At 40.3% G+C, this 14,465-nt stretch overlaps 1 pseudogene; it reads right to left on the reverse strand.

Moving 5' to 3' along the window:
• Nucleotides 1–339: 339 nt before the first annotated feature.
• Nucleotides 340–471, reverse strand: LOC122897203 (annotated as a pseudogene).
• Nucleotides 472–14,465: the final 13,994 nt, after the last annotated feature.

Here is a 14,465-nt window from a genome sequence, read left to right on the forward strand (position 1 = left end):
TATCCACCTATGCTCCAGCTTCTTCAGGTGTAAAATAAGGTTATTGGACTAGATTAGGATCTCAGAACTTGTCCCAAGAAACAGAGTCCCCCGATGAGCCCAGGAGCCAAGAAAGGAGTTACAGTAAGGGAAGAGTTGGGGCTGATGGTGCAGAAGAAGGAAGGAAGGAAAGGAATCTGTAAGCAGCTCTCAGAAGTGAGCCATCCTAGAGTGGGAAGGGGATGCAGTGGGGACATAGGACAGCTCCTCTGCTGTAGGTTCCAGCCCCCCGGGGACTGAAGGAACCCCTTCACATTCTTGGAAAATGATTGTAGAACCCAACACTCACTAGGTTACTCTTATTTTAATTTTTATAAAAATATGATTTCAATCTGTAGAACCATGAAACAATGTATAAACTCCATCTTTAATTAGCAATAATCGCGCCTCGGATAAACCTCATTGGCTATGATACTGCCACTGCGCAAAGCTTAAACTCCATCTTTATAGATGACTATGTAACTGAAGAAAAAATAGAAATCAACTACCATCAAGGTAATAAAATACAGATTTGCAAGTGAATTTAATGTGATAGGTAAGTGGATGGTAGTAGTGCTTTGAATAATAAAAATGTCAATTTGGGGTTAATGGTAGAAAAAAGTTAGTTCAGTTTTTATGAGTTTCTATATTGTGAGTTTGAAAGTATAAACAGGAGTGTTAATAAGTCGCTTTGTTTGTAGTTCAGGAGAAACAAAACTTTCCCTTAATGAACACCCCATAAGTGTGCAATGCAGAAGTCACATGAAAACTCTTAAAGTTCTCTCTTCCTTTGAAGATACTAGTCTGCATTCAGTGGACAACTAACCCAATTATCACTGCACTCCAGAACAGAACCATTCTTCAGGGCATACTTCCTACTAAATTTTTTTAAATCTAATAATTAAAAGATGATACTATTGGGGTGCCTGGGTGGCTCAGTGGGTTTAAGCCTCTGCCTTCGGCTCAGGTCATGATCCCAGGATCCTGGGATGGAGCCCCGCATCGGGCTCTCTGCTCAGCAGGGAGCCTGCTTCCTCCTCTCTCTGCCTGTTTCTCTGCCTACTTGTGATCTTTGTCTGTCAAATAAATAAATAAAATCTTTAAAAAAAAAAAAAGATGATACTATCAAAGACTGAGACCTCAGTGCACAGCTACTGGAAATGTGGACATGGATATTATGTGGCAAGTTACTTTTTCGTCTGTCATGCCTGTATTTTGTGTGTCCTGAGATGACTCAATACTCCCACCAGATTTCTGTGTTCAGGCTACTGCAACAAATCTCAGTGACAGAGCATACCATGAAGTCCACTGAATTTTGCTCAGTATAAACTCAAAGAGAGGTACAAATTGAAGGATAACAAAACTAGGATTCTGGTGAAGGAATCCAGTCCTCAGTTGTGGTCCTCCAGATAACTGAGAATATGATTGTTATGATTGTTACAGATTATCATCACAATGAAAACAAAAATTTAGATTTTTTTTTTTAAATGGGATGTCTTTGCTGATTCTTGGGAAGCTGTCCATGAACTCTGAGAAAGGTGAGATAAGAAGAAGTTAAACTCTATTTGCTTTTAAGACACATGTGCTAAAGTCCAGCTCCATCACTAAATAGCTTCCCACGGTTGGACAGGTGTTCACATCTCTGGGCATGTGTTTCCTCAACTATGAAATAGTCCTGCAAATGCCATTTACCTCAGCAACTTACTCTGAAGTTGATACGTCAACTTACTCTGAAGTGTATACAAAAGTGCTTAAACCATCCATCCTCATGCGGCTTACAAATCGGAAATATGGTCACAGTGGCAGTGGCATGTGGTGCCAGATTTACTTCCAAATGCTTTAGAATGTCCCAGCCAGCCAGCCTCGGTAGCATGGGACAAGCATGAGTGGCTCCCAGTCCTTCTGGTCCTCCCTGTCAGCACCACTCCTGAGTAAGTAAGGGCGGTGGCCATCACTTAGTGGGCTGAAAGATCCTAAAAAGAATTATGGCCTGTTCGTTGCTCTCTGCTGCCCTCTTTAGCTTGGAAGATGGTCGTGCATGAGACGGAGTCTCAGCCACAAATGAGCAAACAGCAGGTTGACGGGTCTTCAGTGCCCCAGCTCAGCATTCTAGCCCCTATGCACCTCTGAATCTCACTGCCTGAGTCTTGTCCCAAGCCGCTGCATGCCCTCAGGCCTCCAGGTCCTGTGCAAGCCCCTCTGTTCATCTCCAGTCTGCACAATTCCTTCTCATTTCCACTTGGGAGTTCTGGCTTAGTTAAGATGCATTTTAGGGCCCAGAAACCCCATAAAGTTTCCTCATGTCTGCTGACCTGTGATGGAGTGATTTCTAGTTGCATATTAGCCACTGAGATAATGAAGGCATACTCTGTTGCTCTAATTCCATTTTAATGACAAGTGTATGTTAATTCTAATTCTATTTTAATAATTAGTTTTTGCATTTGCTTTTGAATACCTTTCAGGACAGTCTCACTAAATAAGCAATGACTTCTTAAAAGTAGCTTCCTCTCTCTTGTTTGCCACTCACAGCCTCATTACCCTTTAGAGTAGAGAGATAATTTCCAGATGAACCACATAGGGTGCACAAGAGAATCCAGTGGGGTCAGAGAAAAAAAATATATTAGAACTTTTCTTTTTATATATAGTATATTTAATTTCATCTTTCTCAAATTTCAATTTAAAAAAATTTTTTTAAGATTTTATTTATTTATTTGACAGAGGGAGAGATCACAAGTGGGCAGAGAGGCAGGCAGAGAGAGAGGTGGAAGCAGGCTCCCCGCTGAGCAGAGAGCCTGAGATCCAGGACCCTGAGATCAAGACCTGAGCCGAAGGCAGAAGCTTAACCCACTGAGCCACCCAGGCGCCCCTTAAATTTCAGTTTTGTAAATTTCAGTGTTTTACAATACATATAATGTATTAGTGGGCGAGTACAGGTATGGATTTGTAAATAAGTATTTGCGTATTGTGGGAGAATGCTAATTTTATTTCACTTATTTATTTTGTTATTGAAGGGATATACAGTCATAAAAGTTTGGAGACTCTATTCTAGAAGAGTATTTATCATCCTATTCATCTGAGCTGTGTTTCACAGTCACCAAGGGAGCTTTTCACAAATTTTTATTTTGCCCCAAAACCATCCTGGACTCAGTGAGCCAATCTTCAGGAATGAAGCATGAAATATATAAATTTTTAAAAAGTAGACCCTAATGATTTTGACGTAAACCCTCCTGCTAAAAATCACATCGTTCTCCAAACTGAAAGCTCACCAAGGGCAAACTATACTGATTTATCTTTTCTATTTTTGTATGTATAGAGTCTAGCACACTGCCTGACATAGGTGTTCCAGAATATTTGCGGAACGATAAACAAATGAACCACAATTCCAGAGACAGCCATGGATATCTCCTCTAGCTTTTTTTTTTTTCCATCCTCAATATATTTATATAATAGTTTTATGTTTTTGAGAACCCATCATATACAAAATTGAGTGGCTTTTTAAATCAATTTTAGTGGGACGCCTGGGTGGCGCAGTTGGTTGGACGACTGCCTCCGGCTCAGGGTGTGATCCTGGAGTCCCGGGATCGAGTCCCACATCAGGCTCCCAGCTCCATGGGGAGTCTGCTTCGCTCTCTGACCTTCTCCTCACTCATTCTCTCTCTCACTGTCTCTCTCTCTCAAATAAATAAAATAAAATCTTTAAAAAATAAATAAATAAATAAATAAATTTTAGTAAACAGGTGTTTAATATTTACAGTGACTGTTTTGGCACTGTTCAGCATTTAGTATTTTTCTTTAAAGATGTTAATTATTTATTTGACAGAGAGAAACAGCAAGAGAGAGAGCACAAGCAGGGGGAGTGGGAGAGGGAGAGGGAGAAGCAGACTTCCTGCTGAGGAGGGAGCTCAATGTGGGGCTCTATACCAGGACCCAGGAATCATACATAACCTGAGGAAAAGGCAGACGCTTAATAACTGAGCCACCCAGGTGCCCCACATGTAGTATTTTGTATTTTAAATTACAGTATGTTAAAAAAAAAAACAACAACTTCCTACATATAACTTTATTCTGTATATCCTATTATATGCATAGGGGAGAGTCCTGGAAGTGGGATTTCTAAATCAAAGAGTAAGGACATTTTAAAGGCTGTAGATATTTGAGAAGGAAAAATTACAACTGATCTCAGGACCTGGAGACTCTGGTTTAAGGAGCAAGGGCTGACAGGGTTTTTGTGATCCAGCAGAAGGAAGCTTCTGGAGCTTTGTGGTGTGGCCAGAAGACATGGAGGTCTGATTGAGTTCTAGTTTCTGTTTCTACCATTTAGTGGCTGTGACACTGAGTGTCTTTAAGCTTAAGTTTCCTCACCAATAAAGTCATTGTTCACAGCCACATGACAGGGCTGTTGATTCTGTTAACACTATTAGGTGTTAGAAAAGAATATTTGTACTTGATATAGTTCCAAAGGGACAAAAAGCTTTAGAGTCTAGGAGTGGATCCCAAGGAAAGATGCCATCCCATTTCTCTTCTATTAAAATCTACTGTTTGCCCACAAAGGGGGTTGAATGCTAATTTCCCTAGGGTGGGAGTCCAGAAATGCCACAACTGCAGATGCGGGCCTCTGAATAAGGTTTAGAGATATTCAGGAACTTGGGCCAGTCGCTGCCTCAGAAACACCAAAGGTAAACACTAAAGGTCTCCATGCCTGGGAAGCGAGGGCTGCTGAACTCGGACAAATATAATCAGGAGGAGACTGAGCATTCTGTTTTTCTCTTTAGAACACACCAATAAAACCTGTCAGACCAGTTCCTGTGGTGCCAAGCCACTCAAGGAAAACAGCTTGCCTCTCCTGCTCCTTAAGGACGGCCAACTCCAAAAACCGCCACGTGACAGCCTTTGGAATGTCTGGTTGGTACCCAAGACCAAAGACTGCGCGTCAACTTGGGTATAGGGCTCTAGTTCTCAAGCTTTTGTGTGGATAAAAATGACCCTAGAAGCTCAAACATATGTAGACCCCCCCGCCCCACTCACTAGACACTTGGATTCTGCAGGTCTGGGTGTGGGGACAGGAATCTGTACTTCATTCAGTGATTCTCACATAGATAGTTTGAAAACCAGGGTTTGGAAAACACAGGCATAGTACAAATAGCCCTTAGTAGGGAAAGAGAAGACCTAGGTTTGAGGTGACATCATTCTACTTATACCAGCATAAACCTCATAAAATAGCTCAGAAGCTATTTCACCTCACTGGCTCTGTTTCTTCATTTTATTTATTTATTTTTTCTTTCTTTCTTTCGTTTTTGTTATATTAGTTTATAGCTTAGTTTTTTTGTTATATCAGTTTATTTGGTTATATTAGGTGTACAATATAGCAATTCAACAATTCCTCATTGGGTGCTCACCAATTTTTTCATTTTAAATCTTCATTTGCACAATTGGGAAAGCAAAACTCACTTGTCAGAAGGCTGGTCACCCAGAAGATCAAATTAGAGGTTGTAGACACTAAAAGCACCACTATAACTCAGAGCATAGATTTGAGGTCCTGTCATTTTGGCTATTGCCTTTCACACTAAGGTAACAATGGACGACACCTAGCTAGTTAACAATGCCCTCAACATAAGTCTCTGCCCTGAGAGGCAGACGCCTTCTTTTTGAGGTGATCTGCTGGGACCAGGCAATGCTGGCCTCCCACCAGGGGGAAAATCTCCAGATTTTCTGCATGGCATTCCTTGTGCTTGGAGTTATGGCTGCTGTGACTTGGGATCAGATTTGGGACAACTGTAAAACCTGTAAGTGTGTGTGTTCACCCTTCGTGGCAGATCTGCCAATAATTTCCTCAACAAACAAGAATATATTTATTTCTGGAGGGGAGGAACAAGATGGTGGGGAAGTGTAGGAGACTTATATTTTGTCTGGTCCCAGGAGTTCAGCTAGATAGTTATCAAACCATTCTGAACACCTACAAACTCAACAGGAGATCGAAGAAAAGAACAGCAGCAATTCTATGAACAGAAAAGCGACCAATTTCTGGAAGGTAGGACATGTGGAGAGGTGAATCTGAGGCAATATTCAAGAAGGTAGACCACAGTGTTGGCGGGGTGGTGGGGGTGCTCTGTCACCCGACTACTGGCAAGTGAGAGGGCAGTGGAGCATGAAATCAGAACTTTTAGAGGTCGGCTCCAGGGAGGGACATCGCTCCAGAGGCTAAGCAGGGGTGGAGCCCTTGCTGGGACAGTGTGGTCTCAGGTCCTGCAGGGTCACAGAAGGATCCGGGGTGTCTGGGTGTAGCAGAGCTGGCAGGTATTAGAGTTGGGAAGCCGGCTGCAGAGACGGAGCCGAGGAGTGAGCTCTCAGCTCTGGGTTACCTTAAACCATAGTCCGAGGCACAGCAAGGCCACTGCTCTTCTAGCAGGGACCCCACAAGCGGCAGATCTGGGGAGACTCACCTTCCTTCTCGGAGAGAAGCGGCGCGGAGCAGAAATCTGCTGGGTTTGGAGACTCCAAACAGGGCTGTGCACCAGAGATAGAAATGCTCAGTCACAGGCTAGGTGATCTCAGAGCGTGGCCAGAGACCAGGAAGATGGGAGGGATTGAGCGCTTTTCTCTGACTGCGCACTGAGGAACGGTGCCGGAGCTCTTGGCTCCTCCAGGCTGGAGACGGGGAGGCCGCCATTTTCATTCCCGTCCTCCAGAGCTCTACGGAAAGTGTTCAGGGAACAAAAGCTCCTGAGAGCAAAACCGAGCAAGCAGATTGCTTAGCCTGGCCCTTGTTAATAAAAAATAATAATAATAATAATTTTTAAAAAAGAAAAGAATATGATCCCTATATAATTCCTAAATGGCTGAGTCTCTTAATATGGGTGATTTGGGGTGAGTCTACTGATGACGGGCAATTAGCATGTGGTTTATGCCAACCATTGCTCTGAACATTAAATATATCTCATCTTTATTTCATTTTTTTCCAGCAGTCTTGAGAGGTCGCTGTGATCACCACTCTGAACAGAGACTCAGAGAGTCTTGCCCAAGATCCTAGAGCTGGTAAAATGATAAGACAAGGTTCCAATCCAGGGCTGCCCAACCCTGAAGTTTACACAGAACATCAAGGAGTTTCTGAGATAATGAGGAACACTAGGGAAATGGTGAACAATATGAAAGAGCATATAATTTAGTATTAAATTGGGTGAGTGTGATGTTAAATATCTTTAGTGATTTGAGAGCAGTAAACTACAATCACAATGCCAAGCACCTCGTGGATTAAGGGAAGACAAAATGTAATGTTATCTGTCTCTTACTTATCCACCTAGTTTCAGCTATAAAACATTCAACATGCAAAATGCACTTTCACAAAGTCTTCGTCAACTCTACACCTAGATCTAAATTATTTCCAGCCTGTGTACCACTCCATACACCAAACCAGAATTTTCTGGAGATACAGTAATTTAGGTGTAGATATATTTGAGATTTAAGTATTATCAATCTGCTATTTACATCTTAGCTTTGAAATTTTATAATTTAAAATTTTTAAGTACCATCACATTATTCTGAGAAACTCCCACTCATTTTTGAGGAAGTAGATCCATTGCATTTAAACAATGATACCAGTTTAATTCAACATCCCCTTAAAGTTGTTGTAGCAAGTTTTCTTGGTTCCCATTTCTAGTTAAGAAAATAGTGGAGGGGGCCACATAGAACCAGTCTGAGGCAAAGCTCAAGGCAGAGCCCAGCTTTGTTGACTCCTTCTCAGTCATGTTTAATTGCTTCTCAGACAGGAGTGAGTCCATACTTGCTTGCCCAAATGCCAGTCGTATTGTAAGAAATGCAAACTAAATAAAGCCTAGAGAGTTTGGGAGGATGAGAGAGGAGAAAAAAAGAAAAGGATGAGAAGAAATAATGGGGGAAAGAACAATGGAAAGAAGCAGAAGAAGAAGGAGGAAGCAGGTTATTGTATTATTAAAGCCTGGTGTTCTTGGTCATGGATGCATCTGCTGACATGCAGTACTTATAAATCTTCCAGATTTGCTATGTGGGCCATGTAAAACAGCTTCACAGCAACTTGGCCTCTCGTGTGAAGATCTCACCACTCACTTGCCACCCTCCCTGCTTTGTAACAAACAGCAAGCTGGACTGTGGTCATGGGGAAAATGAATCTGCTACCTGCTGGTGTGAGGTGGTCAGATAATCAAGATTAAAGAATAGTCACCAGCAACTAATAACTAAAATTCAGAATTATACTTAAAAGAGTATCATGCAGGAATGTTTTCTATTAGAAATAATGCCTCTATCTACCACAGGCCAAATGCCCAGCGGTCTCCCACAAAACTTGATATTCAAGGGTCCCAATCAGAAGACCTGGAAATACATGGACAAGGTATGTGACAAAGATTGTTCAAATGAATCAGGTAAAACTGAAAATGTTATTTTATTCTATGTTATTGCTGTTTTTATGGTGATTAAGAAATCCAACTTGCCAGATATTACTGATGTGGTGAAAATACCTGATAATGTTTATATTTATCCAGAACAATATTTTAGGAGAAAAAATGCCTCACTTTGCATAGTTCCATGATTGTGGATGTTCTCACTCTACATATATGGTAACTGATGGTGTTTTTGTTTTGCCATAACTTTTTTTTTTCATTGAAGTATACTTGACATACAATGTTACATTAGTTTCTGGTGTACAACATAATGATTCCACAACTCTGTATGTTACACCATGCTCACCACAGTTGTTGCTACCATCTGTCACCATGCAAGGCTATTACAATACCACTGACTGTACTCCCTATGCTGTGTCTTTCAAGTGCGTGACTTATTCATTCCATAACTAGAAGTCTGTACCTCCTGCTCTCCCTCACCCATCCCCCTACTCCCCCTGTTCTCTGGCAACCATCAGTTTGTTCTCTGTATTTATGGATCTGTTTCTGATTTTTGTTTGTTTATTCATTTGTTTTGTTTTTTAGATTCCACATGTAAGTGAAACCATATGGTATTTGATTTTCTCTCTCTGACTTATTTCATTTATCATAATACCCCCTAGGTCCATCTATGCTGTTACAGTGGAAAGATTTCATTCTTTTTTATGGCTGATATTCCATTGTGTATATACACAGTATCTTCTTTATCCATTCATCTGTCTATGGACATGGGTTGCTTCCATACCTTGGCTATTGTAAATAATGCTGCAACAAATATAGGGGTCTATATATCTTTCTTGAATTAGTATTTTTGTTTTCTTTGGGTAAATATCCAGTAGTGGAATTACTGGATTACATGGTATTTCTTTTTTAATTTTTTTAAGATTTTATTTATTTATTTGACAGATAGAGATCACAAGTAGGCAGAGAGTCAGGCAGAGAGAGAGAAGGAAGCAGGCTCCCCACTGAGCAGAGAGCCCCATGTGGGGCTTGATCCCAGGACCCTGGGATCATGACCCGAGCCGAAGGCAGAGGCTTTAACCCACTGAGCCACCCAGGTGCCCCTCTTTTTTAATTTTTTTGAGGAACTTCCATACCATTTTCCACAGTGTGTACACTAATTTATTTTTCCACCAAAAATGCAAGAGAATTCGGTTTTTCTCCACATCCTTTCCAACACTTGTTATTTCTTATCTTTTTGATACTAGCCATTCTGACAAGTGTAAGGTGATATTGTGGGTTTGATTTGCATTTTCATGATGATTAGTGATGTTGGACATCTTTTCATGTGTCTGTTAGCCAGCCATCTGTATGTCTTCTTTGGGAAAATACCTTTTCACGTCCTCTGCCTATTTTTTAAATTGGATACTAACCTCTTACTCTGTCATTTGCAAATATCTTCCTCCATTCATTAGGTTACCTTTTTGTTTTATTGATGGTGTAAAAGCTTTTCATTTTGGTGTAGCGCTAATAGTTTATTTTTTGGTTTTGTTTCCTTGTCTCAGGAGACATATCTAGAAGAATGTTTCTATTGTTGATGTCAAAGAAATTACTGCCCACATTTTCTTCTAGGAGTCTTATGGTGTCAGGTCTCACATTTGATGGTCTCTAATCCATTTTGGGTTTATTCTGTGTATGATGTAAAAACAAAGTGGTCTAGTTTCATTCTTTTGCATGTAGCTGTTCAATTTTCCTGGCACCATGTGATATAGAGACTGTCTTCTCCCCATTGTATATTCTTGCCTCCTTTCTTGTAGATTGACCATATGAGTGCAGGTTATTTCTGGACTATTATGTTCCATTGATCTATGTGCCTATTTTTGTGCAAGTACCATACTGTTTTGATTACTATGCTTTGTAATATATCTTGAAATCAGATTTTGATGCTTCCAGCTTTGTTCTTCTTTCTCAAAATGCTTTGGATTAATTGAATTTTTGTTTTAAGATATTTATTAATTTATTTATTTATTTTGAGAGAGAGAGAGCGAGAGAGCGCGCGTGCACAGCTGGAGCAGCAGGGACAGAGAGCCTCTCAATCAGACTTCCCGCTAAGGGCAGAGCCTGAAGGGGGGCTTGACCTGGGATTTGTTCTCACCACCCTAAGATCATGACCTGAGGGAAATCAAGAGGCTGGCACTTAAAACTGACTGAACCACCAAGGTGCCCTGCTTAATTGATGTTGTTGGGTTTTGTTTTAAAGATTTATTTATTCATTTAAGAGAGAAAGGGAGAGAGAGCACATCCATGAGCAGGGAGAGGGGCAGAGGGAGAGGAAGAAGCAGACTCCCTGCCAAGGGAGGATACCTTGCAGGTCTCAATCCTAAGACTCCAAGATCACGACCTGATCCAAAACCAAGAGTCTGATGCCCAACTGAGCCACCCAGGTGCCTGTAATTGATTTTTTTAAAAGATTTTATTTATTTATTTGACACACACAGAGAGAAATCACAAGTAGGCACAGAGAGAGGGGGAAGCAGGCTCTCTGCTTAGCAGAGAGCCTGATGCGAGACTCGATCCCAGGACCAGGGATCATGACCTGAGCCAAAGGCAGAGGCTTAACCCACTGAGCCACCAGGCGCCCCGTAATTGATGTTTTACTGAGTTATTGGACTAGATACCCTTACGTTTCAACTACATAAATTGTAATATACTTAGAAACCTTCCTAAGGATACTTACATTCATGATTAAGCAATTCTATCATTTCCAGTAGTTTGCATTTAAAGTAGGTGAGTTCTCTAGCTAAGAAGTAAATACAGTCAGATTTGCAAAGTTTAACAAAGGAAATAATCTTGGTGGGCAACTCTTGTCTGATATCAGATTTCTTTGAGAATTTTTGTAAAGATCAAAGAAAAGTCCGTTGAACACTCTATCAAAGATTTTTTTTTTACTTAACCTTTAGTGTTCTTTCCTCCTTCTCCACCACTCTCCTCTTTGCCTCCTGCAGTGCTCTGTATGGAAGTTTAACACTGCAGCAACCCCCATCACTTTATAAGCAGGCAAGGGTGCATTAAAATCATGGCGGTAGATACAATTCTAATACCTCAGGGTCCCAGTCACTATGTGAAAGACTTATCAGAAATACTGTACACTTAACAGACCATTTCCTACCTTTTGTCTGGTCATTATGGAAGGTAGAAAGAGAAAAGCTTCGTAGGAGTTGCATGTTACCTAACAATGCGTTGACAACAAAAAGCTAAAAGTATAAACAGATCCTTGTCTTCTTGATGGCAATTAGCAAATACTGATTCTCTTCCCTGCTTATTGAACATACAAACTCATACAGACCCTTGCTTATTTATGTAGTGTGTCATTATGTTTATTTTCAGACTGATGGAGAGAGGTAGTTCTCTTCTTGGCTTTTCAAAGTACAGATTCTCTCACCCAAACATGTAGAATTTTTAACAGACATCTGCCATTTTCTACTTGGACAGTTTTCATTAATATTTTTAAGATCCAAAGGGCTATTTCTTTTCCAATAGCGTCTTTTCCAGTCCACCTTGACATTTTAACAGTTAGGTTTTAAAAATAAACACCATTGTCTAGTTTTACAGTGCTCAAAATGTTCAGGCTGGATGTGATACTGTTTTCTTTGCTGACTGGGCCTGCATTCCCAGAACTCACTGCAGAAATGGCATTCAAGACTGTGCTGATTGGAGTGATGAAAATTTATGTGAATAGAAGACTTCTCTAATCATGTTTTGGAAAAGCTAAAAACTGTTATTAGTTACCTTAAGACTTCTCTCCAAAAGAAAAAAAAATGACATATGTATCTTACTGGGGAGAGAGGAGCCTCCTGGAGCATGAATCCAGTGTTATGTAATGGAGAAGTCTGATTAGTAGAAATGAGACCCAAACTTTAGTGACCCTTAGCCTTATCTAAACTTGTTTCCAAATTTTCGAATGCAACTTTCTGTCATGTGTGCCGCAGGGTTATTATGAGGATGACACAAGTTTACCCTAGTTGATTATTTCAACAAATAAAAGGTATTAATCCTAAGAGTTCTCAGATCAAAATTAGATGTATTATCTTCATTAGCATAGCCCTGGTTCAGATTCAGCTGAAAGCTTGTTTGGCCCAGGGCTAGTCTTGAAAACAGTGGACAACAGCCAGCATGTAGTGAAAACATCCAAAAGATCAACCAGGGGCTTAACATTCTTTCTAGCAGTGCCTGAGATCAAAAGATCAGACCTGGGTTTGAATCTCATGCTGCCACACCACAAGCTGTGTTGACCTGAGACTCACCTCTTGAAGATGTTTTACTGAGATGGTTTCCTTATTTTTACAACATGGCTCTTTGGTGGGGGGACGGGGGGAGGGGGAATTATGATGATAACCAATGAGATTACATAAAACAGGTGGAACAGAGCATAATATCTAATAGCCAGAAGGATTGTGGGCAACTAAAGAAAAAAAATGTAAGGATATGGTGGGTTGTAGTATTGTTCAATAGTATTTGCTGCCCTGCTCTGAGGGATTAGATTTCCTCAGTCTTCATGGCCATCAGACTTGACTATATACGTGACTTTCTCTGGCTGACGAAATCTGATTAATGATGTGCATCACTTCCCAACATAGGTTTGCAGAGCCAGCTGGTTGTTTGCCCTCTTTTCCCAATCCTGAGACCAGCTATGTTCCAGTTAGATGCTACTCCCCGAGTAAAGTGGAGCCCAGCCACAGGCAAACCACAAACATCAAGTGTGTCAAACAAATCTTTGTAGCAACTAAAATTTAAGTCATTTGCAACCGTAGCATAACCCCGTTTATCACAGTCTTTTAAGGTATTACAAGAAAAACCTTTCTTATTAATCTATGGTCCCTAACACACAACAGACCATTTAAAAAATGAAATGATGAGAAAACCTTTCCCTAGGTTGTTGGAGGAAAACTCCGGGTACAGGCAAAGCAGGATTAACCCTAGTCAGCATCTGCTAAAAAAAAAGCAAGTTGCCCTGTGTAGGCCTGACTTGGAAATCCATTGTACTTCTCTAGTCCCATTCCTGTACGGATCTTGTACAAACACCTGCAAGGATATTCAGAGTGACATTCTTCACATGCCCAAACCAGCCTATAACTTTCACCTCAGTATCTTGGAATGAGCTGATAAAATCTCTAACTTAAAATCTCATTTCTTCAAAGTACGGCCAGTGGACCAGCAGTATCAGAATCACTTGGGAGCTCATCAGAAATGGGAACCTACAGGCCCCACTCCAAGCCTTTCCAATCTTCTGCCCTCCTTTAGCTATTCCACTTGGTCAGTTACATATAAGTGACATTTGTGTCTAACAGCTTTCTAAGCCAGCAAAGAAGCCCAAGTTGAGTATTCCAGGTAGAGGTTGCAGTCTGGGGCTACAGGGATTATGTAGCAGTCCAAGCAGACCCACAATCGTATGGAAACATGTACTTCTTTTTTGCAATTTTGTAAATCATTGACACTAAAGTCTTTGCTACTGTAGCAGTGTACTTAAACAAGACTGATACACGTCCTTTGAAAATAACACAATGTTAAAATGTGCAAATACTATTTATATAAGTATTTCATTTTTGGTAGTTTACTTACAGTGACTTTTAGATATAGCTGCATAGTACCCTCAGAAGGTACTTAAAATTGTTATGTAAACTTAAAACAAATTCTTATGGCTACAAGTAGAAACTAAGACAATTTTCTTTCTCATTTGCCTTGATGCAGATGACACATTTATTTTAATTATCATTTGTAAATGTTTAAAGTTTTTTCAACATTATGATTGCTAATACAAATTTTTTTTAAGTTGCCTTATAGATGGGATGATGGAACTGTTCAGTATCCTGATTAGGGCACAGCACAAATATTGTATGCTAAATTTCTTTCAAATGTATACATGTAAACTTTACTGTTATTTCAAAGATTTTTTCTAGAGAAAAAAGTAGCCCTATTAAAGTGTTACAACTTAAATTTAAGATGAGGTGACATTCCTAGTACAAACACTAGTTTTTTCAGGGGTCTAACAGAATATTTTACAAGAAGTTGAAGTAATGAAATAATGAAGTTGAAATA

Source organism: Neovison vison, chromosome 1, assembly GCF_020171115.1.
Source record: "Neovison vison isolate M4711 chromosome 1, ASM_NN_V1, whole genome shotgun sequence".
Classification (NCBI taxonomy): domain Eukaryota; kingdom Metazoa; phylum Chordata; class Mammalia; order Carnivora; family Mustelidae; genus Neogale; species Neogale vison.